This window comes from Grampus griseus, assembly GCF_964374135.1.
Source record: "Grampus griseus genome assembly, chromosome: 8".
Classification (NCBI taxonomy): domain Eukaryota; kingdom Metazoa; phylum Chordata; class Mammalia; order Artiodactyla; family Delphinidae; genus Grampus; species Grampus griseus.
In genome coordinates, this window is record NC_139002.1 from 13,809,511 (window position 1) to 13,836,312 (window position 26,802).

The 26,802-nt window shown below is 56.4% G+C and overlaps 1 protein-coding gene across 2 annotated transcripts in view; it reads left to right on the forward strand.

Annotated features, from left to right (window-relative positions):
- NECTIN1 (nectin cell adhesion molecule 1) overlaps window positions 1-26,802 on the forward strand; it is a 55,032-nt gene that overhangs the window by 24,035 nt on the left and 4,195 nt on the right. The window lies entirely within an intron of this gene.

The following is a 26,802-nucleotide window of genomic DNA, read 5'->3' on the forward strand; positions in this document are numbered from 1 at the left end:
CACCTTGGCCCCTCCAGTTGCGCCAGCATCAATCCGTTCTCGTGACTGATCACCAAGGCCTGCGTGCAGGCGCTGGCAGGGTGCTGGGATCCAGCCTTGAGCAGGTGGGCGCCGTCTGTGTCCTCATGGAGCTTATGGTCTAGCAGGGAACAGTGAACAGGTTACTACAGGTGTGGCAGTAGCCAAAGAGATGGCCTGGTGAGAGCACACAGCAAGGAGGCTTAACCCAGTCTGGAGGGACCTAAAGGATGAAGGGACACTGGAGAAAGAGGAGAAAGAAAAGGGAAGAGCACATGTGGGGGCCCTGCATCTGCAGAAGGCGTGGTACTCCTGGGTGCTGGTAGGCGTGACGGGCAGCAGCACCTTGAGATAACGTTTCCCGCGCCAGGCTCCGCTCTCAGTGCTTTGCTTGTAGAAATTCACTTAATCTTCCCAACAACCTGTATGGAGTTTACTGGCATTTTCTCCATCTTTATAGATGAGGAAACAAGTACAATACAGAAAGCGTATAGTCACACAGCTAGCCAGTGGCAGAGCTGGGATTTGAACCCAGGAGCCTGATGCCAGAGCCTCTCTGCTATACAACTCGAGAGAACTGGGATCTCCAGCAGATGCCCCTGATGAGGTAGGACCAGGACAGGAGCAAGTGGCAGGGCCAGGCCTGGCCCAGCCAAACTCAAAAGGGAAGACACGCTTTCCTGCAGCACAGAGCAGGCTTGGCAGTATACAGACAGCCTCTTCCCCCAATCTGGGACTGGCCTGGATGGCATCTGGTGGTGGCTGACCCTCTCCCGGGCTCTGAATCAAAAGGCATGGGGAAATGCACTTGCTTTTCAGTGAAAGGGATCAAGATAAAACAGCAGGAAGAATTTCCCAGCTGTCATGACCATACGCTATTAAAACAGGCAGCCGAGGGAGGTGGAGGCCCCTCACGGAGAAGGTCAATGTCTTGGTTGTGCAGAGCTGCAGAAGAGGGGAGTGGAGGCTGGGGAGGTATGGGATGACCCCTCGGCTCAGCTCCGAAGGTGAGATACAGGCAGACAGATCGCAGGGCACCGTCCCACAGAAAGAGACATCCGCTGTCCCCAAGCTGGTGCCACCCTTTTCCTGGGACCCTGTCTGCCCCAGCCCTGCCATCGGACTTCATTAAATTGCATTTTCCCAGAGCAGGGCAGGCCAGTGACAGAATGAGTCAACGCCAGCTTGCTACAACTGTCGCCCCTGGAGCCGGCGGGCATGGAGGGAGATAATTGGGAGTGGTTTGACAGCTTAATGTCTGGGGTTGGCTTCCCAGAGCAGTGGAGGGGTGGGGCAGGGTGGACGCAGGCAGCCAGCACGGAGGAGGCAGGGTGATGGGGGCTGCGTCCATCCAGATTGACTCCACCCCCAACACCTTTCCGTCCATTTCCTTATCAGCAGCTTGTTGGGCAGGAAAATAAACACGGGGAAGGAAATTAGATCTGGAGAATAAATGAGGCTTTCTTTATTAATTTGTCAGAACTAATTAACATCTCTACCAAATTCATCTCCTCTCCAGCTGCCCCCCTGAGCAGAAGGAAGGGAGGAGTCTGGAAGAGGCCGGATCTGGGCTTCGGGGTCCCGTTCTAGGGACTGCAGGCTGAGAGGGACCCCACCAAGTTCTCTTGTCCACTTACTTGGGGTGCTGAGTCCCGTTGTGGGTGACACAGCTCGGGGTAAAGCCCCAGAAAACCCCAGCACCAGGTCTCAGCGACTTCACCTCTCCGAGCTTCTACCAGAAACCGAGTCAGGGCCTGCCTCTCCACCAGGGGCGTTGGGAGAACGGGAAGCAGCAAGTATTGATACCTTCTGGGTGCAAACTCAGCTCTCGATGTTACTATGGGAGATGGAACATAAGTAAAGCACTGGAAAGATCTCACAGTTTCTTCGTATTCACAAGGTCATTTTGGTTTGACCCTAACAGTAACCTCAGGAGGTATTAAGAAACAGTCATTGGTGTTCCCATTTCACAGGTGACCCAAAGGGAGCACAGAGTGGTTAAGGACCTTATGGAAACCACACAGCAAATCGCTGTAGAGGCAAGACCAGAACTCAGCTGGGCAAGTGCTCTGCTCCCCGGCACGGCCCATCCCACCCCCACCCCTGGGCTCTGCAGAGACCTGACTCATAGCCAGAGTCTCACTTACTAACAGATGCCTCACTTCCTGGGTTTGAGCTCAAGGTCTCCAGCCCAGAAGCCTGCCCTCGCTACCGGGCACTCCTTCAGGCTGGCCCTTGACGTGGGCGAGAGTGGGGGTTCGTCTTGCAGAGTGGGTGCCTTCCCTCACCACCCGCCCCCATCCCAGAACCGGGCCCAGCCCCGCCACTTTGGAGAATAACCAGCTCTGAGAAGAGCTCTCCACGCCAGGCAGAGGAGAAGCCCTCGAGAACCAGCCACGCCTTGGTTGCAAAATCCAGTCTGTTCTCTTGCCTGCCGTGCTGTGGTAGCATCCTAGAGGTTCCATTCCTGCCAACCGGCTGCTCCCGGGGGGCCCTGGGAACACGTGGAGGTGAACACTGCCCAGCCGGTAGCATCAGCCTGAGAGCTCATTGCCTTCTGCGTGTGGAGCCGGTTGGGGGCTGCCTAGAGAGCAGAGGCTCCCGGACTGGCCAGGCCGGGGGGGAACCGGAGGAAGCGTGGACTGTCCAGCTCCTGTATGTGAAATGAGGAAACTGAGGCCTCAAAGGAGAAAGTCCCATGTTTGGCTCATGGTGCCACCAGGGCCAGCACCTGGGTCTCCTGACCCCCAGCCCCGGCCCCTTCATGAACTAGGTGTTAGCGCTTGGTGAATGGCATCACAATAAGAGGAACGTGTTACATCAGGGACCCTCAGAGCCAAGAACAGGCTGAGGGCTGGTGGCAGCCGGACAGGGCAGCATCCCTGCTGGGGGAGGGGAGGTGGGACATCTGCCTAGTGGGGCCAGACCACAAGGCCCAGGTCCAGAGGCAAGATCACTACCCCCGTGCCCTCTGGGCCTCCTGGCAGAGCTCTCAGGAGGGGCCTCACCCCTACAGGGCACACGGCCCTGCTCCATGCCCTCAAATCATGGACCGGTAGTGGCCAGGCACCTCATGGGCAGCAGCACCATTCTCTTCAGAGCTTGTCTCATTTGCAAATGCCCTCAGCAGACCCACTAGTGCCGGCGGGGTGGGGGTTAGAATTCCCATTGTACCGATGGGGAACGGAGACCCAGAGGCTCTGAGTTTCCCCGTCTTCGTGGGCCTGCAAAGCAGCGTCCTTGCTCTGGAGGCCTTAAAGAGCAGGGGGTTTTCGTCCATGCTCCTCTGCTCACGGACTGTGGTGGTCCAAGCACCTCTGAGCCTCGGTTTCCTCAGCTGTCTCCTAACGCCTGCTCTGGGAGGCAGTGCCCATGCCCAGTGAATCCACCAGTGTCTTTCAAAAGGCCACACCCCAGGCTCCTGCCGCCGTCCCTCACACGTCTGTGAGCGATGAGGGAGCCGGGAGAGATGTCAGAAAGGAGCCCTCCCAGCCGTCCTATGACTCCAGCCAGGCCCAGAAGCCCGAGGTGCCAGAGCGCGGGGGTGTGGCAGGCAGCTGGGATGGGGGCCTCTGCCCTCCAGGACTCGGGGCCAGGCCCTGACAGCGCTGGATGTGGCCAGCTGGGGTGGTGGGAGAAGGACCCAGGGAGAGAGTGGAGCTGGCAGACTTGGCGTTGGCTGGCTAGATGTGGGACAGAGTCCCAGAGTTCCTGCGAGTACACTCAGAACTTTGTTAGAGGTACTGGGAAAGGAGGTCGGGAGAAGCCCCTCAGCCCTCGTCACACCTCCGGCCCCTCTGGTCCTTCTTTCTCCTGCATCTTCAGGGCCCACAGTATGAGTACACGTCTGTGCTGGCACCCACCCCGGAGGCCCCTTACCCTCTGCGGGGAGCACACTCCGAGCTCTCCTGGGTCCCCAACCACTTGCCGTAGGACTCCAGGACCAGGCCACGCACCAGATTAAGGATGCTGATTTGGAAGAAAAACAATTGAGCTGAGATCTATCATGGAGCTTTGAGGCTGTCCATTCTTCTGCATGAGGGCACAGGGCAGCTTCTAGAACCCAAACAAATGGGGGTAGCCTTAGTGTTTGGGGAGGGTCTGGAGCCTACTTTGGGATGCTAGAAAGGGCCTACTCCAGCCCTGAGGGATGGTCTCAGCTTCTTGGCTCTGTCCATGACCCCTAAGTACCTACATACCAGCTGCCACGTCCTGAGCAATTACTCTATGTCACACTATCCATGAACATACATTATTTTATTGAATCCTTATAGCCATATAGTGATCAAACATTAAGTCCATGTTACAGATAAGGAAACTTATCTCATGAGCGCTCACTGCCAGTGAGTGGAAGAGCTCAGCCCAGGTCTGTCTGCTACCACCCGCGTCCCCTCCCTACCTCTCCCGTTCTCTCCTTAAGAGGAGGACCTGCCTGATCTCCAGCTCTGGCACCTGATCCAACAGGCCCCAGCACACCACAGGATAGAGTGTGCTTCCACCGCAGTAAGAGGAATTGAGGACAGACTTTAGGAAGGACTTCTCTGTCAATGAAGTGTCTAGAACATTTTAACAGTTTCCCAGGGAAAATGATAGGATCTCCTACTATGAAGACCTTGAAAGAAAAGGAAGAGATTTATTTAGTCACCTAGGTAGAGTTTTTGGGGGTAAAGCCTTGTCAGAGGCAGAGGGTAGTATATGACAGCCCCTCTCTCTAACCTCTGGTTGGGCAGTTCAGAGGCTCAACCTCTGGCTGGGCGTGACTGCCCTCTGTCGCTACCACCTGGCCCAGAGGGTCAGGTATGGATGTCGCCTTTCTAAGGACCTGCTTTCTTGCCCAGGTCCACTTGGAGCCCTTGCCAACTGATGCCTGGGGCGGCATGTGGGGCAAGGCAGGGCCTGGGTAGGTGTGGTGCCCGGTTACCTGTCCGGGCACCAGTTGGCTCTATGGGGAGAGCTCAGCCACTCCAAAGCCCCAGACTCTGCTCCTTTTCCCTCCCTTGCTCCCAGAACTGGGCTGGGAGGAGACCCAGACTGGGCAGGTCACCGAGGACTTCAGCCTCTGATGCCCCCCCTGTCCTTTGGGGAAGTCCATCTTATTCACTTCAGCAAATCCGCAGAGAACCTATGAATGTCAGCCAGTGAGTTGGGCACTGCTTGCCTAAAAAGCTGAAATCTGGTCTTAGGAGAGGTTCTAACTGAACAGACAGAAAAACAGAGGGCAGTCTCATTCTGAAAGTGCACAGAAGCCAGACTCACCACTTTTTAGCATTGCAAGTTGGCAAATTTCTCAACCAGTGGGCCTCGGTTTCCTTCTCTGTAAAATGGGAGCGTCAGTACTTGCTCCACAAGATGGAAGTAAGAATGATGTGAGATCCTAAACGGGAAGCACTTCCCAGTGCCTGGAACGTAGGAGTGGTTCAATCAGTATTGGAGGAAATAAAACAGCTTGCTGTTAGAATTCTGGGAGGCAGGAAGCACAAATACCAGTACTTACTTTTAGGGGTGAGGGAGCCCACAAAGGAGGGAGGACTGAGCCTCATATAAAACAGGGACACACACAATCTGTCTAATCACTTTGAAAATGAAAAGTTGCTGGGAAATGCCAACCTGTCTGATGGGAACAGGGCTGGAGCAAAGATGAAGAGACACAACAGGGCAGATTGTATAAAATAAAGTGCATATTTTTAATTGCTTGAGTTCACATCTCATAAAAGGAAAAAAACTATAGCACAAGCCTTGGCCATCCCCCCCCCCTTTCTCTGCCATGAGCCAAGAACCGGTTCCCGCCGGCCTGTCTTGGGTTCAAAGCGTCTCCCTGCCCTAGTCCTCACGCCAACCTGCCCACCCCCTGCATCCACTGCGGGTGAGAGGGGCCTTCCCCTGAGCAATGGGGGCACTGCCCCTCCCCGGGCCAGCCCCTGCCCACTGTGGTGGGCAGCACCTAGAGTTGTCAGGCCTGATGGGAGATGGGGAGATGGGGGTGTGTGTGGGAGATAGGAGTTAAAGGCAGCTCCCCCAACCTCTGCCTGCCGGCCTCCTGTTGATTGTAGCTTGTTGTCAGGGTGAAATGGCACAGCTGGGTCACTGTTGTTAGGCCTCGCGGGACTTTACCCCAGACAGTGGAGGCTAGGTGCTGCTTCCTCCCTTGCCCTATCTACAGCCAGCAGTCCTGCTCCCAGGGCGTGTCTGAGCCTGTAACCTGGGAAGCCGGGGCCTTGGGCCAAAGCCCGCTGAGCCAACTCTGCTTCCTTCCCACCCTGGGAACCCACCCTTTCCGTGGTTCCTGCCAGCCCTGGTCCCCACGTCCTCTGAGGTGGGACAGACCTCCCAGCCACCTGCCTGTCGCTCTCTGTTCTCCCCTTCATTCTCCCCGCCCACCCCTGGCCCCCGAGCCCTGACTCACTCCCTCACTTCCCACTCAAGCTGTTCTCTGGGACGTGTCGGGACAGGGCGCCTGGGTTCTGGTCCTCCAGGCTCTGGCTCTGCCCACTCTCAGTGCGGGTGGGGCACGTGGGGAGGATCTGCTTTGACCTGCTTCTTCAGGCTTCCTCCCTCCTCCACCCCCAACCCCGAGGGGGCAGGCTGGTGGTGAGCTCCAGAGCGCCTCCTGATTCACCCTTAAGGGCCCCAGCCTGGGGCCACTGAGGGGGGTAGGGGAGAGGGGCGCTGGCCATCTTCGCCTTGATCTGGGCCAGCTTGGGTCTCTGAAAACAGGACGTGGGACGCCAGCCTGCCCACCAATGACTCCTACCCAGAGGCCTTCACTCAGCCAGGCGCTGTGTCTACACCATTCCTCTTCTTCATCCCTTTGGGACCAGAAGAGTAAAAGAAGCATCAGGAGACTTGGATTCACTCTCTGATCTCAGTTAATTTATTATAGAGCCTCTAGTAATCACCTCACCCTTCTGGGTCTCAATTTCAACATCTACCACATGGGCGGCACCTTCCTCTGGCTTGTTCCAGGATCCAGGATCATCAGGGTAAATGGGGCTGGAAGAGAAGACTGATGGGATTAGCCCTGGCACCCTGGACTGGACTGCAAAGGAAGGGTTGGGGGGGGGGGTCTTCCCACCTCCCGTTGGGGCCTGGAATTGGATGCATCCCTCACATATGGGGCCTCTCAGTCTTTCTCTTATAGAGAATCCTTCCTTTTCATACATAATCATGGCATTCTCCAGGGAGTCTTTGATCGTGAGCTTTCTAAGACGTCTTGATTAAAAGATCTTAATGACTGGAGCCGTCAACAGAGCACCCCGTCCGAGTCTGTCCTCTGAGATGTGACTCTAGCTGGGCTCGCAGTTCACTGAGCAAACACAGATCGGGGTCCTGCCTTGTGTGGGCACTGCAGCTTCAGAGTAAGAGACAGCCCACGCTGGGCACCCGGGGAAGGCTCGTGCTGTGGGCGCTTGAGCACAGAGCTAGTGGCCAGGGAACCTGAGTGTTGAGTTGGGTGGGAGCTGGTGTGGCGGGTGGGGACCTCGGAGGGCCCAGAGGAGGAGCTGGGAATACAGGCAGGGGGACAGATTGTGAAGGCTGCTAAGCAGCTCAGATTTGCCTTAGATTTCGCCCGAGGCAGTGGAAAGTGGGGGGGGGGAGGGCACTGGTGTGACAAGGTCTGCTTTGTGTTCAAATCCACTTGTGGCTTAGACAGGCCACTTCACCAGCCTGAGCCTCAGCTTCCCAACGTGAACAGGAAGGCTTCACTGGGAGGAATTTTGTGAGGGGGAAATGAGATTCCGCGCCTCACAATACCTCTTAGATAGTGAGCACTTACTAAAGGTCCGCTGTTTTTAGTGTAATCTGTGCCAGGACTCCAGATTAGAAATGGTGGAGGCCTCAATTCCCAGTTGAACTGCAGTGTCAAGGGCTGTATTCTAGAAATCCAGAGGAAGGAGAGTCAAATGGATATAATGAGGTGACTGATGCGATGGGGCCCTGGGAGGGACGGGGGTGGTGAGGGAGCAGCTGGAGAGAAGAGTTCAGTGCGGAGCTGCCCAGTTGACAGGTGCACGCGGGGGGCCCTCAGCACGGAGGCGTCATCAGGGCCTTAGGGGCACGTGGACCCACCTAGAGCTGACCAAACGTCCACAGCCAGGCAGCCGGTCCTCTCCCCTCCTTCATCTCATGCTCCTTCCTCCAGTCTCCTCCCTCCCCAGAATAGTACAAAATCTCTAGGTCACCGTGAGGTTCCAGGGGTGAATGTCTTCATCACTTCAGGATGAGGCTGGTTAGTGTGAGCCAAGCAAGAAAGATACAGGAGATGCCTTAAGAGACGCCCATCTAGGGGCTTCCCTGGTGGCGCAGTGGTTGGGAGTCCGCCTGCCGACACAGGGGCCACGGGTTCGTGCCCCGGTCCGGGAAGATCCCACATGACGCGGAGCGGCTGGGCCCGTGAGCCACGGCCTCTGAGCCTGCGCGTCAGGAGCCTGTGCTCCGCAACGGGAGAGGCCACAACAGTGAGAGGCCCGCGTACCGCAAAAACAAAACAAAAAAAAAGAGACGCCCATCTAGCCCTTTCCATACAGACCAGACAGGAGAGAGAATCGCAGCTAGAGGAGGTGTAGAGGTCCGTAGCCTTCCACGACCGGCCCACCGCTCTTTCTTTCTACACCTGACTTGTCTCCCGGCTTGATGAGCTATTCGCTTATCTAATGACCCAGAGGCAGGGCCTTTGTAACCACAACAAGAGAAACAACCACAGTATATTGCTATGGGCTGGTGCCTGGCTGATAACTGTCCCCAGGTACTCTCACACCCACTATCACAGTGTTGAGTCCAGGTGGCTACAGTCACACCTTCCCACTTCTCTTCTTCCAGGGCCCAGCCCTGCCAGCTCCCCCTTTCCCCGTTCCCACCAACTTCCTGGCGACTTTGAATGAGTTGCTTTTCTCTGCACCTCTGTTTCCTCCCCTATAAGTGGGAGCTTAGGCTAGATGGTCCCCATCTAAGGGGACGCACCACAGCTGAAGGATTCTCAGCCTGGTCCTTCCTCCCTGGGTCTGTCTGAGTGCTCTGTCCCTTTGACTTTCCTATCTATTTATACACAGAATTCACCCACAACATTTCAGTTTTCCAATAGCATCATTAATTACCCCAGTAATTAAACCCAATTATCAGTTGTAGGGGCCTTTTTGAGTGAGGAGCCATTAGCCGGGGTGAAAATGCATGGGAATGAGAGAGAAAGAAAACCCACCCTTTCCCAGCATTAAAAATGAAAGCCCGAGACAGCACTGCAAAGCAGAGGGCCCCAATTAAAGCTGGGGCCTCACTCGTTAAGCTAATTTGACATGCCATCCCACCCAGCAGCCTCTGATGGGAAGCCCGCTGGTAGAGCTGGCTGGGAGATGTGTCCAAGCTTCCTGCTCACCTTGTGGGCTAAGCTGGGCCCCCAAGTACCCCCTCCAGCCCCCTGCTCAGGGAGGGACATGAAGAGTCTGCCCATTTTTCATTAGCACCCGCTGCCCACTTCTGGGGGCTTCAGGTAGCTAATAACCCAGAGTGGATGGGGCGGGGCTTGTGGAGGGGACGACGTGGTGGTGGAAGTGTGGTACAGGCCAGCTGGGAGGAGCAGGGATGAGAAATGAGAAGGAAAAGAAAAACCCGACCTTTCTGGGGCCTTGGGAAAGGCAGAGGTGGCAGTCACTCTCCTGTCTGGGCCCAAGGCTGAGGGGACTCCCCCCACACACCCGGGGATGGCGATAAAGAGTAAGTGAGGTTATATATGTCAATGCCTGACACATCATAGGTGCTTAATTGATGGTGGCCAGCGTTAGCCCTTTGCACGCCTGGTCCTCCTAGCGCCACATCCCCGGAGGCCCTGGGGGAAGATGTGAACACCAGCCTTCACAGGTGCGGAATCCCAGGGACAGAAAGAGGAAGATCCAGAGCCAGAGATCAGACTGGAAGTCAAGTTCCTTAGCTCCTGGACTGGGAGGAAAAGAGAGCAGAGGAAGAATGATTTGGGAGTGCCCAGAATTATCCCTTTGGCCAGGGCTGCCCTGGGCCCAGTAGTCCCGCTAGGAGTGGTGTTGGGGGGCTCAGCCTCACCCAGAGCCTGGATGAGAGGGGGGATGTTGTCTACCTTCCCAACGAAGAGCCCTTCCCAGCCCCATCAGCATGGCTGCCAACAGACAAGGGTCCCAGGTGTCACGTGCACCCTCACCCACGATTCTGGGGCTCGGTAGGTGTGTGCTGGCCACTCGTCTCCTCATGGAGGGGGGAGGGGGGAGGCCGCGGGCAGCCGGTGTTGTTTTGAGGAGCATAGCCTCTGGAGCCAGCCTGCCGTGTCAAATAGGCTTCACCGACTATGTGACTTTGGGCAGGTTACTTGACCTCTCTGTTTCCTCATCTGTAAGATAGAGACAACAAATGGTACGTAGCTCCCGGAGTTGTTGTGAGGATTAAGTGAGTTAATGTCTGTAGACATTCAGACCTCGGCCTGGCACAGACAGGTAATATAGATGTGTTAACTGTTCTTACCGTCCACTGGCAGGGGGCTGGCAGGGGCCCGGCAGGGAACGTCATCCTTTGGTACTTTCTGTGCTAGGGAGGGAGGGGAGCATGTGAGACCCCTGGCTTCTGCTGCTAAGGGGCTGGGCTCAGCCTTGGGGCAGTTGTGGGTAGCAGGCAACACCCTTCCCAGACTTAGTAGAACGTGGGGGTCTGCTCCCCACCACATGTATACGCATCCCGCCAGGGGCCACTCCTGGCTTTTGGGGGCCGCTCTCGGCAATGCGGTGGGCAGGGCGAGGAGGGCATGGGAATGGGAAGGAGAGGGAGGGCGGAGAAGGGAAGGGAAGCAGGTGGCCGCAGAGGCTGGGCTGCATCCCCGCCGCTGGGTATTGTGCCCTGCTGACTACGTGCTAGCTCTCTGCAAGGCAGGACGAGAAGCAGGTCCTGGCATGCCGGGCCCCTACCCAGTGACTCCTGGAACCCTAACAAGTCTGAGCTGGAAGTGGGACTGGGCGAGGTTCCTGATAGATTCATGTTGGGCAGAGGGATGGCGGGGGCGAGAGGGTGGGGAGAATGGGAAAGACCACCCCCCCAGTCGAAACGACGGCACTGCCCATGTCGGGGGAGAGTGGGCAGGGCTGGGGGGAAGTGACCAGGGCTTGGGGTTTTCGCCTCCTGCCTCTTGGGTTCCCTCTCACCCCACCTGCCCTGGCCCGACAGGGTGGGAAGAGGACAGGCTGTGACAACGGCAGGGACCTTCTCCTCTCAGCATTTTGCCAAGAAAAGGGTGATGATTTCAGCGCCGCTGACAAAGGAAGTGGTGGAGAAACGAGGGGGAGGGAAGATGGCAGCCCCATGGGGCCAGGCAGGAGGGGTCATTTGGCACAGATGCCCTCACTCCATCCTTTCCCCGGCCAAAGAGGTGGATGTGCTCAGGCCTGTTTTACAGGTGAAACAGGCTGGGCTTCGGGGAACGTGTGGGACGTGATCGTGGGTCCCACTGCTAGTGACGGCTGCTGCTGAAATCACAGCAGGACAAACTGGGTAGCATGTACCCCATCACCACCCCTTTCAGCCTCCTGGGCGCCGGGGAAGGGACAGCCCAGGAACTAGACATGTCTACAAGGTCCTGGGCCATGGGGTGGCATGGGGAGAGAGCAGGATGAGCCCCCCGTCAGGCAGATCCACCCACAGAGGGAGGCCTTCTAGCTCAGCCAGCCTATCCCTGCAACTTGATGTCAGGACCCTTTGAAGACCCTGCTTTCTCTGGCCACCCCAGTCGGGGATTACTGGGTAGGACAAAAACCGTGAGCTGTGACTGCCTTCCTTCCGGGGTACCACAGAGCTGAGGCTGAGTTCAGATCTGGAGTGAGTTGAGGTTAGAACCACATGTAGGATTGTGCTTCACTCTGTGGTTAAAAGCAGGAAGAGGTTAGCACAAGTGTTAGGGTCGTGACCCAGGTCTGCGGTCTAGGTTGGCACTGACACGGCGACTTCGCTGGGGCTGGTTTGGGGGTTCATACTGCGGCTTGAGGAGGATGCTATTCTGGGTTACCGTTGGAGTAACAGTGAGTTGGGGGTGTCACAGCTAAGGGGTGTTAGAGAGGTTGGGGATCCAGCACCTCCTGCTTATGTTTGGAGGAGAAATGGTCATTTGCACTTGAGCCGTGCACTGGGGAGAGAAGCGGGGCTGGGGGTTGCAGCTGAGCCAGAGTGGGTTGAGCATGGGGGTGTGCAAGGGGAGGGTGTTCTGGATGTGACGGAAGGACCATTGAAAGACTCTCTCTTCCCTTTTCCCAAAGTTCTGCTCACCTGTTGCATCCCGTGACCCAGGCCACCCCAGGCCTCATTCAAATGCTACTCAGAACGAAGTCCGAATTTCTGAGGCATCGGGAAGTGTCTCCTCTGTGGGGTTTGGGTTCTCCCATCGGCCAACGGAGCATAAGGACTGAGGTTTACCTCCTCCTCTCTACCCCAGCAGGCCCTCGGCCCTGACCTGAGGGACCCTAGCAGCCTGCCTTCCTGGCCCAGCTCCAGCCCCCCACTGGAGACCCTTTAGGGGAGGCCCCTGGGGCAACACTAGCTGAAGAAGGTCAATCAGAGAGAAACTGTGACCCGAGCATTTGCCGGTTCCCTGCTTCCTGCCCTCGCCTCTTGTCTGCACCGTAGACCCTGCCCAGTACGGAGGTTTAATGCTGCCCGGTGTGCGTGAGGTCAAGACTGCTCCCCGCCCGCCTGAAGCCCAGGAGCGGAGCTCATAGGGTGGCACGGAAGGCTTTCGGGGGATGGAGACAGTCCTGAACTGGGAGGTGTGGAGAGGGAGGCTGACCTGCTGACGTCTGGGGCCAGGTTGTGGCAACCCAGACATTCAGGAGGGGCTTCACCAAGGAGGGGCTGTGCAGGGAAGGGCCCTTCTGCTGCACCCGAGACACTTCCCCTGCACCCGAGTCCAGATGCAGAGGAGGCCCCGTCTGCAGGCCCGGGAGCACCCTCTTCCCATCCCCCATCCCCACAGTCAACAGAAAGCGTCCCAGAAGCCAACGCCCAAGGCCTGGCTCTGTCCTTGTACCATCTGTACAGGGAGGGGGCCCAGCAGAGACCCGGCCCCTCCTGCCCTGCCTGGCAGTATTACGTCTGAGCTAAGCCTTGGGCTGCAGTATGGCTACAGTATTGCTCATTTGGTCCAGACGGACCCATGTGTCCTGCCCAGGGATGAAATAGCAAGTCTGGCGCCTGCAGCAGCCACCTTCTCCCTCTCAGGCCCCTTCTCCTTCTTAAGCCTCTTCAGAAGCAGGTAGAGGGGAAGAGGTTGTCCTGGGCCCTAATCACTGACCCCCACGCCCTGCCAGGAGTCCAGGGTTGCCACTGTGCTGTGGCTACAAAGCATCTTCGCAGAGGCGGCTGCGTTTCAGCACTAGGGACCAGTGAGACCGAGGCCTTCCTATGTCTCCCCCCCGAACCCCAGCATCCCTCCTGAGACCCTCGATGCTGCACCAGCAGGGCAAGTCCAGTGTAGTCCTGCCGCCCTGTCATTGTCCTCTGAGCAGCAGCGGCCCCACCCACCCTGCAGCCTGGACGATCCCTCCCACTGCAGCCCTAGAGTCCCTCCCGGCAGGAAGAATTCTGACCCTAAAGCCTTGCCCAGGAGGAGCCCCCAGAGGCGGGGTGGGCGGGGGCGACAGGACACAGAGCTGCCAGCCCATGTGGAGGAGGCTGGGGTGTGGACGGAGGTGCTGGGAGCCGAAAATGCTAGTCCAGGGTGGGATGGGCACAAGGGCTGGTGCTGTAGATGCCACAGGGAGGGGTGGTGTTTGTGTGTGTGTGTGTGTGTGTGTGTGTGTGCGCGCGCGCGCGTGCACGCGCGCACGCGCGCATGCCCACTCATCTCCTGAGGCCTCGAGGCTGAACAACCTGCACAGAAGCAATCAGGCCACCTGCCTTAAAAGGAAAGACAGAGGCGAGCCAGGCCGGGGGTGAGAGGAGCAAACGGCAAAACTTAATGACTTTAATATGAAAGAATTTGCCACTAATTAAGCACAAGCACTCCACTAATGCAGAGAACACATGTTGTGGATTTCACTTAAGCAGGAACCAAATGAGGTGACAATCCTTCCGAAATGATAGCAGTTTACCAGCCGAAGGAAGATGCTGCAGACCTCATTTCTGCTCTTAGAAACACAGCCCTTTTGTCTTTGCGGCCTCTTGGCACTGAGTGTCTCCCTGTCTGCGCCTGTCCCCGACTCCCCCTTCCCCATGCTCTTCTGTCCTCTGAGGACTGCACGCCACCCTGTCACCCATGTTCTGACAGCAAACAGCAGTCAGGTGCGAACTCCCTAGGCCTCCTGTTCTCTCCACCTGTTCCCCCCAAACACGCACCTCCTCCCACCGGGTAGGGAGCAGGCTCTCCAGACAGGAGCCGGCAGCTCCTCTGCCCCGAGAGAGATCAGGACACTTCCCCTCCGGAGTGCCCCCAACCCTCTTCCCCACTCCCCTCCTCACCCAGCGGACTAAGGTCTGCCCTGCGCATGCATCCCACACCCCAACCCCCCTGCCTGAGCTCCATGCCCTTTCCTCTAGGCCAGTGGTCTTAACTGGAGGCAGTTTTGCCTCCCGGGGAACACTTGGCAATGTCTAGAGATGTTTCTGGCTGTCACACCTGAGGGAGGCTGCTACTGCGTGGAGCGGGTAGAGGCCAGCGACGCTGCTAAATGCCCCACGGTGCACAGAACGGTCCCCACAGTGAGGGGTTATCAGGCCCCACGTGTCAGCAGTGCTGAGGCTGAGGGCCCCTGCTCCGGGGGAGTGGCCTAATCACAACAGGGACTTGCCCGAGATCACATGGTGGGTTGGTAGAGCTGGGATGGAAACCAGCTTACCTGACTCCTAGGTAGCTCCTTGCCCCAAGACTATAATAGTGACAATAATACAACCACTTGTGTAGCATAACTGTGCCAAGCACTGTGCTAAGAACTGACGTGAATTATTTAATTTTCACATCCACCCCAGGAGACAGTCCTGTAAGTGTTCCCCTTTTATCCATGAGAAAACTGAATCACAGAGAGGTTGATGCAACTTGCCCAGTCACCCAGCGAATAAGGAGCTGATATAAGCCTGGGTCTCTCTGCATCCAAAGTCAGTGCTCACGGATGAATGAATTACTTACGTCCCCCCGCCCGCCGCCATATTCCTCTTAACCGCTTCCCCATCAGTCTCCCACCCCAACCCTGCCCTTTTAGATTGAGCCTTCCCTGAAGCTGGTACCATATACCCACCTGACTGCCTTCCCTTCCCCGTACAGGCCCAGCCCCCTGCCACTGGGGAAGGCAGCTGCCTGGGCGTCTGGAGCTGGGCACTGGGGTATCCGACAGGCCCCTCCTGGTAAGAGGTAGATCAAGAGACCTCCACTTCTAAACAGGTGGTGGCCATTGGCATGGAACCCACAGGGCTGGGACAATGCATCTGTCACCCCTGAGCCTTGGGAGGCTTGGGGAATTCTCCCTGTGTTCTCGGCAGCCCCCAGCCTCTCCCACCCGACACTAGCCTTCCGAGGAGGCTGCAGCCTACACTCCCCAAAATGTGTCATTAAAAACACACATTTGCTGAGGGGAATCCGGGCTGCCGTGTGTCTGCTGCGAGATATGTCGTCTGCTGCAGCCAGGGTGGAGACGGCCGGCGTCGGCCACAGAGAGGGGACCTGTCTGAATCCTGGCCTGAGAGCCAGGTGGTTCCAGGTCTTTGAAGCCTCAAAAGCCTGACCAGGCCGGGAGAAATCCAGGCTATGTAGTGAGGGGCGTGGAGCTGGAGAGCGTGCAGGCTTTGCAGGGCTGAGACCTCAGGAGCAGGGCCTCAGGGCCTCAGGGCCGCAGCTTGCTTGGGTGAGAAGAGTATTTTTCACCTTACGGTCTGGAGTGAGGAAGGAGGTGGGGCCGGGTGCTAGGAACTGGGGCAGAGGAAAGAATCGGGAGGTGGCAAGTGGGAAGCAAGCGGAGGATATGGGGTTGGGGGGCAGACAAGCGGTCACCCTTTGGGGATGTAGCTTCCTGGTTTCCATCAGGAAGTAGGAGACTCAGGCCCTGACCTGCTTCCCTTCCGTGCAGATGTGAGGCCTCACCTTCTGTCTCTGTCCTCCGGCCCTACCTGGCCACACCATGCTGTGTCCTCCTGTACAGGCCCCCCTCCTTGGCTAATGTGCAATTTCCAGGAAGGTGCAGTCGGACCTGAGAAATGGCTAACCCTGGCCTGGGATCCCAGCTGGCTCACAGCCTTCTCCAACCACTTGAGGCCCCCTTATGCTTACTAGGTGCCTGGCACTGGGCTGAAGTCCTGATCTTTCCGCTCAGTAGGGGAAATGCTATGACAGGTGTATGCTGAGGTCCTGGGACCCTCGGGATGTAGGAACACGTCACTCATGGGGGAAGGGGGAAAACCTCCCCAAAAGTCAAGGCTAAGGTCATTCAGGAAGGATAAAGAGGTGTGGGCAGGTAGCAGGGTATGTGGGTTTTATTGTTTTTTGTTTGTTTGTTTGTTTTGTTTTTAATTATTATTATTTTTTTTTTTTTGGCTGTGTTGGGTCTTCATTTCTGTGTGAGGGCTTTCTCTAGTTGCGGCAAGTGGGGGCCACTCTTCATCGCGGTGCGTGGGCCTGTCACTGTCGCGGCCTCTCTTGTTGCGGAGCACAGGCTCCAGACGCGCAGGCTCAGTAGTTGTGGCTCACGGGCCTAGTTGCTCCGCGGCATGTGGGATATTCCCAGAACAGGGCTCGAACCCGTGTCCCCTACATTGGCAGGCAGACTCTCAACCACTGCGCCACCAGGGAAGCCCCGGGGTATGTGTTTTTAATGGAAGGAAGAATGTGGCAGGGAACTGGTGGTCTTGTCCCACATGGCAGGAGAGAGAGAGCAGGCAGGGGAGAGGCAACTGGAGTCTCGGATGCCCGAGACGAGGTCCAGAGCCCAAAAGGACTTTGGACTTGATCCTGAGGGCTGTAGGAAGCCATGGAAGGGTTTTAAATCGAGAATGCTTTGTATTTTAGAGAGCAGAAAATGGATTAGAGGGGGAAGCCTGGAGGCAGGTATGTGTCCTTGGCATTATAGTACAGTAGACTGGGCGAGAGATGATGGTGGCCTGCACCAGGGGCAAGGCCTGGGGAGAAGAAGGGCGGCAGGGATGAGATGGTAAGTGCTGGGTTCAAAGGAAAGGGGTTGGGATTTACTTCACTGGGGGTTCCCGGCCCAGGAATGTTGAGAAAATAAGGAAGTGAGCCTCTGCTGGAGGTGCGGGTGGGTAGGAAAGGGGCTGAGCCGGAGGGAGGGGACTTAGGAGGAGCCTGGATTGGGGCCGGTGGGGATGGAGAACAAAGGTGGATTCAGAAGCATTTAGGAGCTAGCACCAGCTGCGCTTGGTGATTACGTGGCCGTGGAAGAGCCCCGTGTGCCCCGGCTCTGCCGTCGTGCAGCCTGAATTTTCCTGGCATTCCACTTAATCTGGGAGGTCTTCTTGGAGGAGATGGGCAGTATACAGAGGTAGAGCACCCACTTGGTAGAGAAGTTCCAGAGGCTGATCCAGGGAAGGTGCAGAGCAGGGGCAGAGCGAGAGCTGGACAGGTGACGTCCAAAGTGGAGTCCTCCAGGGACATGGGGTCCAGCACTCTCGTTTTACAGAAAAGGAAACTAAGGTCAGAGAAGCAAACTGCCCTACCTAAGGCCGTACAGAAAAAAATGACCAAGTAGTGGGGGCCAGAGCCCACCTCTCCCAATTTCCAGTAAGTACCCTCCCTTCCCACCATCCAGCCAGACGAAAGGTGACAGGTACAGGATGAGCAGTACAGAGAGGACCGAGAGGTGGAGCCTGAAGGCTAGAGACGGAGGGGGCAGAGCCGAGAGAGGCTCCCTGTTTCTGGGATGCCAGGAGTGGAGTCAGGAGCTGCTCAAGACCAACCTACCCTGGGCTTTGGGGATGGGCAGCCAGTGTGAAAACAGGCTTGGAGGAGAGCCGTCCAGGTGTCCCTGGCCACTTGCTCCTCAGTGGGAGAAGGCAACACCCAGCTCCCTGATTCATCCCCAACCCCCAACCTATCCTCCTAGGGCTCAGGGAGAGATGGGACCAGAGCAGGCCCCACCGCCACCGCTCCCCGGGGGCTTCCGCACTGCCAGAGAGCAGGGCCCGCCCAGCCCGTCTGGAAGATCCCGGGCTTCCACTCTGGCTCTTTCTGGGGCTCTTCCCAGGCTGCCGCGCCCCCTGCTCTCCCAGGCACTGTGCTCACCCACCCCAGGCGCCGGGCGCCAGCCCCACAGCCCATCATTAACCAGCTCCATGTGGGGAGTTGAGGAGGGTGTGCATTAGCCAAGAGGAAAACATTGGCAGTTGCTGTGACCCCAGATGAGGGGTGGAGACGCCTGGGTTCGGACAGTAGCAATTAGCCCCTGGCTGTGGGATCATGGGATGTTAGCACCTCTGCTGGTAAGGTGGATGTGGAGGGGACGCAAGGCTCCAGGACACCTGGGGCCGTCCCAATAGGCACTGCTCCCAGAGAGAATCCCACCAGGCAAAGCCCCTGCACTGCAGGAGGCCGGGGAGGCATTAGTGCTGAGCTAACAGTGGCACCGGGCCGGGCTGCTCAGCCTGGACTCGGCCCTCACGCCTTCTTGCCATGTCCAGGCCCAGTGAGGGGGGGCTAGGGGTGCAGGGACGAGAGCTGGGCCAGCTGCCACTTCTCTGTTTCCTCACTGAGCCCTCTGCCCTGGCTCACCCTGGACCCTATCCTGGATGTAGAGGGGAGGCTGGAGGCTGGAGACGCAGCCTGGGCACTTGGGGAGCTCCAGAACTAATAGGGAAACGTGCCCAGGGCATAGATACAAGACAGGACAAGCTCAAAGGACTTCAGTGAGAGCCCTGCTCATGTGGGTTCTTGCTGGCAGAACGATCGGGTCCAGGCGACACTGATTGGGAAAATCTTCCCAGAGGAGGGGACCGTAGGAAGGGGATTCCTTCCGAATCTCACCCTCTACCTCACTAGCCTCTCCCCCATGAGGTTAGGCCGTGACACCAGAAAGTGAGGAGCTAGGCAGCCCTGGGAGTTGACATTCGGAAAAGTCGCTGCACTGGGAGGAGGGGACCTATAACCTTGAGGTCCCTGTGCTGACTCAGCAGGGTTTCGTCTGGAGGCTCTCCCCCCTCCAATGGGTGAGTCATTCCCACTTACCACTTAGCTGGTTTCTCACCGGATTTCCTGTTCCTTTCTACCAGTTCCAGGGCAGGGAACAGGGGAGCATCCCTGGAAAGCCCTAGAGATGGATCCCAAAGGATGCCGATTTCAGAGAGGCCCCTTCTGCAGGGCCCAGTGCCTCCCACCCAGGCCAGGCCTGCCACTTCAGCCCACCCAACTGAGCGCACCCGGGCAGAGCCTCAGGAAAGGAATGGGGCACCGAAGAAGAGGTAGCCTGTGCCAGAAACCTCTGAATCCCCCGGCCCCAGCCCTCCCCTTCACCCACCACGTGGGCCCAGTCCCAGCCTGCTCGGCTAGGGAGAGAGGGGTCTGAGGTTTCAAAGGTGGGGACAGACTGGTCGAGGTGGGTACGGGGAGGAGAGCAGCCCCCGCTCTGGGCCACACCCCGCTGCGTGGGAACCCGTGGCCCCAGCCTCGGATTAGCTCGATGGCAAGCAGGGCAGGCGGGCAGGGCCCTGGGGAGCAGGTTTGTCGGCCACAGCTGAGGAGCCTTTGTGTTTTGTTGCTGAGCTGGGGCTTTTGCAGGTCCGTGACGTCTCGGGGGCAGGCCTGATGCCTGCCTTGTTGGCTCAGCACTTCTGAGAAGCCACGAAGGCAGCCCAAACTGCCCAACCCCAGCGCCAGTGGGGAAACTGAGGCACGTATGCACAGGTCCCCGGGACCTGGGTCGCAGACCCTGGAGCTCGTAGGGTGGCCAGGGAGAAAATAGGCAGGGCATGAGGTCAGGAAAAGAAACAGACTCATTCTTTGGTATCCTTAGGATGCAAGAACTCCTCTGCTGGGACTTCCCTGGTGGTCCAGTGGTAAAGAATCTGCCTTCCAATGCAGGGGATGCTAAGATCCCACATGCCATGGGACAACTAAGCCCCCAGGCCACAACTACTGAGCTCACGTGCCTCAACTAGAGAGCCCACGTGCCGCAAACTACAGAGCCCACACACTCTGGAGCCCACACGCCACAACTAGAGAGAAGCCTGCATGCCGCAATGAAGAGCCCAAGCGAAGATCCCGCATGCCACAACTAAGACCAGACACAGAGAAAAATAATTAATTAATTAATTAATTAAATAGAATAGCATTTTTAAAAAAAGAATAAGAAAACTGGAGAGAGAGAAAAAAGAACCCCTCTGCCAAGGACACAGGTCCCAGTGGATCTCTTCACCCTCACTCCCCACCGCCCTGGCTTTTTCCTGCTCTGTACATAGCAGCCTCCTGCAGGTGCCCCCAACCTTGGCTCCCAAAAGTCCCTGTTTCTGACCTTGCACCTGACACGTAGTCACTGGACTCCAATGTGGGCTCCAGCCCTGGCCCCCAGCCCCTTGACCCACCTGCCCGCCAAGCCCCGCACAGGTAGCCCGCAGGCACTGTGGCTGCAGTATTGTAACTGGTATTTTTGTGCCATTTCTCCACAGGAGCAATGGAGGCACTGAGATTACACAGGAGGGACACCACCCAGAATGAGGCCCTGGAGCGTTAGATTGAGAACCTGAGTCTATTTTTTTTAATTAATTTATTTATTTATCTTTGGCTGTGTTGGGTCTTTGTTGCTGTGTGCAGCCTTTCTCTAGTTGCGGCGAGTGGGGGCCAGTCTTCATTGCGGTGAGCGGGCTTCTCATTGTCGTGGCTTCTTTTGTTGCGGAACACGGGATCCAGGCACACAGGCTTCAGTAGTTGTGGCACATGGGCTCAGTAGTTGTGGCTCTCGGGCTGTAGAGCTCAGGCTCAGTAGTTGTGGTGCACGGGCTTAGGTGCTCCACGGCATGTGGGATCTTCCCGGACCAGGGCTCGAACCTGTGTCCCCTGTACAGTAGAAAACATGCTAAACACACATGCCAGGAAAAAAAAAGCATACAGATTCATGTTATATGCAGCTGGGCAATGAATAGACGTGTCAGCTAAGTAGGAGGAGTCCAGAAGGACTTCCTGGAAGAGGGGGACTAGAAGCACACATAGAGTGCCTAGTACTGCGTAGGTGCTCGATAAATATTTGTGGGTTTTTTTGTTTGTTTTTCTTTTTTGCGGTACGCAGGCCTCTCACTGCTGTAGCCTGTCCCATTGCGGAGCACAGGCTCTGGACGCGCAGGCTCAGCGGCCATGGCTCATGGGCCCAGCCGCTCTGCAGCACGTGGGATCCTCCTGGACCGGGGCACGAACCCGCGTCCCCTGCATCGGCAGGCGGACTCTCAACCACTGCGCCACCAGGGAAGCCCTCGATAAATATTTGTTGAATGAAGTTCCGGGAAGGGAGGCCTCCTGCTTCATAAATGAGAAATGATGATGATGATGATGGTGATTGTGATGGTGATGATGGTGATGATGGTGATGTTGATGGTGGTGATGATGATGATAGCAACTAACATTTACTGAGCATTTAATTTTGTGCTAAGTGCTGTCCTCGAGTTTCACATTTACTCGTTTAATCATTACAACAACTTTTACAATAGGTATTATTATAATCCCCATTTTACAGATGTGCATCCTCAGTGCAAACTGAGGCACAGAGAGGTTAAGGCATTTGCCCAAATTTTCACAGCTCGTAGGTGACAGAGGGGGCATGCAAACCCACAGTGTCTGGCTCTTCACAACCCACCATACTACCTGATGGGGATGGGGACCTTCTCTTCAGAGGGTGGGAGGAGCTTGGGCAAGGTAGGGGAGACATAAGCATCAGTTTTCGGGCTGTCAGGGCTGGAGTGCTTGGTGGAGAGGCACGGACCAGCCGAGGAGAGGGGCTGTGTGGTCTCCCAGGGGACTCCCCTGCAGTGCACCCCTTCTCTCAGGCCTTCCAAAAAAGGCTTACAATGCACAGAGGAGGGCCCTTCTCCTGGGTCCCCGCCCTCAACTAGCCCTTTCTCACTTTTCAGTGGCGCCTGCAGCAGTCTGACCCTGGCTGTCAGAACCACTGGGGTAGAGTGTGCCCCGCTCTCTGAAAGCCTCCCGATCTGCCCAATCTAAACAATGAGGGACATACTCCCCTCACCCCCGCATCCCCCAACCAAGACACGTGGATTGGGTTCCGGGTCCCTAAGCCTAAAGTGGGGGGAAAGGTAAGGGAGGGTCTTCAGCCCTTACCAGTCTTCTCAGCCCCTCCCAGTTCCACAACTCTAGGATCCCCGCCCTCAGTGACCCCAAACCCCATACTCCAAGCGTTCCCTTATGCCCACCCGCCAGGGTCGCCTCACCGACCCTGCTAACAGCAGCGGTTCTAGGTGCTTTCACCAAAAACATTTTTACTGGAGACATTTTGCCACATAACTAATTGGCCCTGAGGCAATTTTGCCATGAAAGAGAAAATAACTGGTTGACAGTTTGGTTTGACAGTTCGGTTTCAACTAGTTGAGATGCGCTAACGTTTCTTCCAGTTAGTGACGTTACTGATGGCTTTATCAAGCTGACAGAAGATGATGGTTTTCCCCAAGAGTTGGTTTTGTATTTTGAAACACACTAAGTTGGAGGAGAAAGAGGCCAAGGGCCTCAAAGGCACAGAGTTGAGCCTACATTTCCCATAGAACTTTTTGGAAAGTCTATCAATGGACGTAAGACAATGTGCTGAGAGCACACAGCAGTGCAGAGGCTCTCCCAACGCAACACAAAGTTCAGTTATAAACATGCACCCCGGGCTTCCCTGGTGGCGCAGTGGTTGAGAGTCCGCTTGTCGATGCAGGGGACACGGGTTCGCGCCCCAGTCCGGGAAGATCCCACGTGCCGCGGAGCGGCTGGGCCCGTGAGCCATGGCCGCTGAGCCTGCGCGTCCGGAGCCTGTGCTCCGCAACGGGAAAGGCCACAACAGTGAGAGGCCTGCATACCGCAAAAAAATAAAAAATAAAAATAAAAATAAATTTAAAAAAATAAAAAAAAAAACATGCACCCTAGTGTTCGGAAACTGATACCTCTCTGAATGAAGGAAGACATTTTAGCAGAAAAGAAAAAGTTCGATACCAAATGAGGAGACGAATCAACAAATGTATAAAATAATATAAACGAAAGACTTGGAAGACAAGTGCTTACTGCTTAGACAAGTACAACCCACAAAAGAAAATCAGTTCTTTGCACGGTATTGCCATGCATCTACACACATTTTATTTATTTATTTTTAATTTTTGGCTGCATTGTATCTTCATTGCTGTGCGCGGGCTTTCTCTGGTTGCAGTGAGCGGGGGCTACTCTTCGTTGCAGTGTGTGGGCTTCTCACTGCGGTGGCTTCTCTTGTTGCAGAGCACGAGCTCTAGGCGCACGGGCTTCAGTAGTTGTGGCTCACGGGCTCAGTAGTTGCGGCACGTGGGCCCTAGGGCACACGGGCTTTAGTAGTTGTGGTGCGTGGGCTCAGTAGTTGTGGCACAGGGGCTTAGTTGCCCCTCGGCATGTGGGATCTTCCTGGACCAGGGATCGAGCCTGTGTCTCCAGCATCGGCAGGCAGATTCTTAACCACTGCACCACCAGGGAAGTCCCTACACACATTTTAAATTCAAATATTTTGTATTTTGCAATAAGGTCTTTTTAATTTTGTTACTCATTTCTCCTGTTTCATTATGGCCTTTTTAATGTCCCTCATTTAAACTTTATTATTTTATCTTTTTCGGCAAAATTGACTTATGGACAATTAGTTATGCGGCAAGAAACGTGGCAAAGGCATCTGTGGCAAAGATGCTTACAGTGGAAATAGCAGACAAGGCTAACAGTAAGCTGTAGGCAGAGAGGCCCATGTCAGGATGCACCTGCCGGCTCCGTGGAGGTCCTCCCGCCCGCCTGCCCACTCATCATGGGGGCAGAGGGGCAGGAGCCCAGGGAACCCACTTAGTACGCAGTGAGCGGGCACCCAGGCACCTTTCTCGCTGCCCCGGCTGCCATGGGGTTGCTTCTGGGAGAGTCACACCGGAGAGAAGACAGCAGCCTCAACCCCAAAACAGACGTGGGATGGGGAGGGCCACCTCAGCCTGGTGAGGCGCTGATGAGAGGGGGCTTCTGGGGCGCCTGAGCCCCTTGCAGAAGCCTCTCCTCCCCACGCCAAGGCTGCAGTCAGCCGTCTCCCCTCCTGGCTCACAGCTCTGCAGAGTGAGGTCACTGCTGAGGACGTGGCGAACGAATGTCAGCCTGTGCTCCAGGCCCTGAACGCTGCCTGTCCCTACCTCCCCAGTGGGTGAAAGGAGATGGGGTGGCAGCGGACTTGGTGGGCTGTGTCCCATTGTAGGCCCCACTGTGCCCTGGTACCAATCCCAAGATCCTGGTGCCCACACCCCTACCCACCCCCCCACCGTGGCCTGAGCCTTCCCAACCGGCTTTTCCTGTTCCCGGCTTTGTGTGGTGAAAGTTCCCCAATTATACCCACATTATCTCAGCTGCTGGGCAGCCTCCAGCAGGCTTGGTGAGTAGAGGCTGGGCGTGTTGGAGGGAGCACCCACTTACCCTGCTGGAAGGCCTAGGGCTTAGCCGCTTGCCAACTGGCCAGTCAGCAGGAGTACTGGGCTTACTGGCCCACTGACTTCACTGTGGGACTGTGTCTGGGGTGAGGCCACAGCTGGGCTGGGCTGCAGTTCAGGGAATCAGACTGGCCAGAAGGGACCATTGACATCGTGGAGTCCAGCCTGCTCCCTTACAGGGGAGGAAAAGAGGGCGCGGGAAGGGGAAGTGACCCGCCAAGTTGCCAGGGTGAGCTCAAGACGGAGCCGGGCTAGAAGTCAGCCCTCCTGACCCCCTGCTGGGTGTCTCCGGCATGGTTCTCCCACCAGCCCACAGTGTTCTCCACCGGGGACATGTCAGAACCCCCCAGACCGGCCAAGGGGATGGCTGGAGGGGTGGGGTGGTGGTACCCCAGGTGGACCTTGAAGGGCTGTGTGGACGTGAGCGGGCATAGAGGAGGGAACCATCAGGGAAGCTTTCAGAGCGTGGCGAGGGCCTAGCTTGGAGGGCCAAAGATATACTTATTCAGCAGGCATGTCTTGAGTGCCTACTGTGTGCCAAACACAGGGGATACCGCAGTGCCTGGAGAGACCTGGCCTGTACCTTCCTGAGGGGAGGTGTGGGGGCCAGCATACTTCACTGCCCATGGTTTCGGGACCCTTCAGAAGGGTGTGGCCTGCTCACACCTCCATCACGCAGAGGCAGGCATAAGCCCCGAGTTCCTAGTCTGCAGCAGCAGACTCCCTTGGGGGGGGGGGGGCGCGTTTAGGCCATCCCTCGGGCTCTGGGTCAGTCCAGGGCCTGACACTGATGTTACTGATGGCACTCAATAAAGTAACTGAGTGAAATAAGAATGGAAGGACGGCTGATGACAGAGCTCAGGAGTGAGCCCACTGGAGTGAATGACTGAGCCAAGTTCAGAGTTAAGGAAAAGCTCAAACAGAAGCCACTTGAGATGGAATAAAGCAAAATCGGTAGGGAGACTAGAGCGAATTTATTCATTCATTCGATGCCACTGATCGCTCCCTCCCTCTTGCAAACCTCTCCTCTCACGGCTTCCGGTGCCATTTGTCTGGCCACAAATATTTACTGAGCACCTACTGTGTGCTAGATAGTGGGCTAGGCGCTGGGGCTACAGGGATGGAAAAGACACAGACGCTGCTCTGGAGGAGCTCACCGTCTGGCAGAGAAGCCAGAGGTGTGAACAACCACATTCCCAGGCAGAAAAGAGCTGTAATAGGGTTGGGAGGATCAGGGAAGCTTCCCAAAGGAGGCGGCCTGAGTGGGATATCCATAGGTGGGAAAGGGGCAGGGCCTTCCAGGGAACGAGAGGAACAGGCCTAGACACGTAGCATCTACGGCTCTGTGCTCCTTGGAGGCTGGGACTGAATCGCTCATTGATGTGACTCCAGTGCTGATAATAGACTCAGAAATTGATACCTAAATGGGAAGAGGGAGAAGGAAACACAGAAATATGGCACGTTCTGAGCAGGGGTCCAGTCTGACCTGGTTGGAAGGCCTCATGTATGGAGAGACGTGGACAGAAAGGCAGGACCCAGGTGATGAGGACGTCAGATGCCAAGTTAAGACATCCAGGCTTGATTGTGAAGGCGAGTTAGAGCCAGAGAGGCGGAGCCTCGTGCAGCCGCCTTGCTGGGTAAGAGGGGCCAAGCCAGTGCACCCCAGGGCCCGGGCCCTCAGCCCTTCCTGAGTGGAGGTGGCCATAATGATGGCCACTGTGGGCCCTGGTGCTCCCCCAGCGCTTCCTGCCTCCTGACACTTTCTCATCCGTCGTACCATTTGGTTCTCCTAGCAACCTGTGAGCTAGAGAGGACTGCATTACCCGCCCCATTTATCAGACGAGGGAACCGAGGCCCAGGAAGGTGAAGCAGCTGGTGGCTCCTCTGCTGAGCCTCTGCTCAAAAAACAGCACATTCAACCCTCCTCAAAAATAAGGGTGTGGACGGTATTTACTGCCATGGAGCGACACTGATGATATATCACTAAGTGAAAAGACAGTTTATGGAACAGATTACGGTACGCTTCTGATTTTGTGTAAAAAACCAGATGGTTACCTGGATATATAGAGAAGAATGTAAAAGAGAACACTTCCTATCAGATGATCAGTGATGTGTCTGAGTGGTGGGATCACGAGTTGTTGTCATTTTCTTCTCAGTATATTTTAGTATTGCCCACAACAGTGTTTCTAT